Source organism: Olea europaea, unplaced genomic scaffold (assembly GCF_002742605.1).
Source record: "Olea europaea var. sylvestris unplaced genomic scaffold, O_europaea_v1 scaffold7983, whole genome shotgun sequence".
Lineage (NCBI taxonomy): Eukaryota > Viridiplantae > Streptophyta > Magnoliopsida > Lamiales > Oleaceae > Olea > Olea europaea.
In genome coordinates, this window is record NW_019266417.1 from 1 (window position 1) to 2500 (window position 2500).

The window sequence follows — 2500 nt, forward strand, 5'->3', positions numbered from 1 at the left end:
AAGGGCCTCTCAATAGAAGTTAGAGCGGCTGCACAAATATGAAATAGAATTTAGTAAGAGTAAAGGTCCGCCCACCTATGATCCGAGCTTAGCTCCCAAGTCAGGATTTCTTCCTAAAGTGAGGACTTTGTCCCGTATAGGCAGATGGGTATAAAGTGGGTCACTCTGCCAAGAATCAATCTTTCCCATTTTCTTTCTTTTCTTTGAGTCAGACCGCCTTAGGGTACAGCTTTGGTCCCTACTTATTGTATAAGAGAGTCAAACGAAGAGGTTCTTTCCATTATGGAATGCAAAAGCGCAAATTTCAGTATTGTAAAAGAAAGGTCAGCTCATCCAAGCTGAGCGAAGAGGTGGTGCATTTTTGAGACACTGAGGAATAAAGTCTATCCCTGAGTGGCCAAACTTTTTATTTATTGGAATTGCTTTATGGATGTCAACCCAGGTCTTGTTTTGTTCAATCAAGTGAATATGGGTCTTGTCCCCTTAAGCCAGTTGGTAGGCTTCCCATCTAAAAATCGAAACCCTAGGCCAGGAAAGCTTAAAAAAAAAAAATGCTCTTAGCAAAGAGTTCATCTATGGGTACTTACTCCGATAACTAAGATGGATATATTCGAATTTATAAGACCCTACTTCCTAATAGCTAGGCAGACTCGCAAGAAGATGCTCCTGATAGTGCACATTTGTATTAGTACAAAAATGGATCTATGCCCAAGTGCCTTACCAAGCCAAGAGCTGGGTAGCTTGTAGTTCTTGTTCGTGGCAACTTCTCCCATAATGATATCTATACTACCTAGTATCGTCATAATATCAGCTAATTTCATTCTTTTAACTAATTGAGGTGGAATTTGCAAGTGAATAAAACCCGGTGGGCAAATGCAGTCATCGATTCTCTCGAGAGTTCACAATTACCGCAAGCAAACATATTAATGACGAGGAAGGCATTTTTATTATACTACTAATACTTGTACTTGCTCTGCTATTCTGCCCAAGCCTGGCTGAGAAAGAGTTATGGAGCGTTAAACAAAAAAATACGCGGATGGGCTGGGGGCATACTATTTGTAATGATTCCATCATTCACGATAATAATAAATAAAAAGATAAAGCCATTCCAAAGACCCATACCCAAGTTCCATAGCTTTTGGTCCGCTATCCCAATCATGATTTTCCTATCCCTAGAGGGAAAGGTCCCTCTTGTTTTGGGCCGGTTGTGGGCGAGATCTATCTAGCAATAAATATCTTTAGATTTTCTCCATTTGAAATTTTATTTGAACCAAAGTTAGAAGAATTTTGTGGATTATCAAATGATATATAGTGTGATACAGTCAAAACAAGGTATTCTAGTATGAATAGATACCTCGGAAACAGGTTAACTTATCAACAGATTTTCTACCCTCTATTTTTTCCATTTAATTTAATTAGCCAAGGGAGCAACCTCATTTTTCACCTTGAATTGGTCAAAATATGTGAAATTTCTTACTTTTCGTGGAGGATTAGATCTAGTAACTGAGGGTCTATGGCTGACCGATATTGCACACCATCCTTTAGCTACTTCTGCTTCCAAGTGCAGGATAACCCCAAGGGGTTGTGGGTTTTTTCTACCAATTTGGGTTCTCCCTTCACCACCCCCATGGGGATGGTCTACAGGGTTCATAACTACTCCTCTTACTACATGACGCTTACCTAGCCAACACTTAGATCCGGCTTTACCCAAAATTTTCTGGTTGGTCCAACATTCCCCACTTGTCCGACTGTTGCTAAGCAGTTTTTTGATATCAAACGGACCTCCCCAGAAGGTAATTTTAATGTGGTCGATTTCTCCTCTCTTGGGGAAGATCAGCCTATTATCCCTAGAGTAACTTTTATCCGTTGAGCAACGGCCCTTCCATTTGGCACCGTCGGATCACTAAGGCCGACTTTTGTCCCTGCTCGATGGGTAGGTCTTGCAGTCAAGCTCCCTTCTACCTTTGCACTCGAGGGCCAATCTCCGTTCGGCCTGAGGAAACATTTGCACGCCTCCGTTACCTTTTGGGAGCCCTACATCCTATAGAAACTGTCTACCTGAGACTGTCCTTTAGCCCGTAGGTCCTGACACAAGGCTAGAATTCTAGCTCTTCTAGAGTGGTATCTTACTGACAGCTCGGGCCCCTCCGGAAGGAGGCCTTCTTTGTCTTCCACCCAAGCTGCGCAGGAAAGACCCAAACACAATCCCAGGGAATAGTGAAGCTTCATAGGGTCTTTCTATCTAGGTGTAGGTAGTTCACATCTTCACAGACGTCTATTTCACCGAGCCTCTTTTCGAGACAGTGCCCAGATTTTACGCCTTTCATGCAGTTCGAAACTTATCTGAGAAGGAATTTCGCTATCTTAGGACCGTTATAGTCATGATCGCCGCTCATCGAGACTTCGGTCGTCGGCTCTCCTGTTACCAAGTCACCAACTTCCTTGACCTTCCGGCACTGGATAGGCGCCAGCACCCATACATGGTCTTACGACTTTGCGG

The 2500-nt window shown here is 42.9% G+C and overlaps 1 pseudogene; it reads left to right on the forward strand.

Annotated features, from left to right (window-relative positions):
• The first annotated feature begins 1513 nt into the window (after positions 1–1513).
• LOC111391523 overlaps positions 1514–2500 on the forward strand; it is a 1548-nt pseudogene continuing 561 nt past the window's right edge.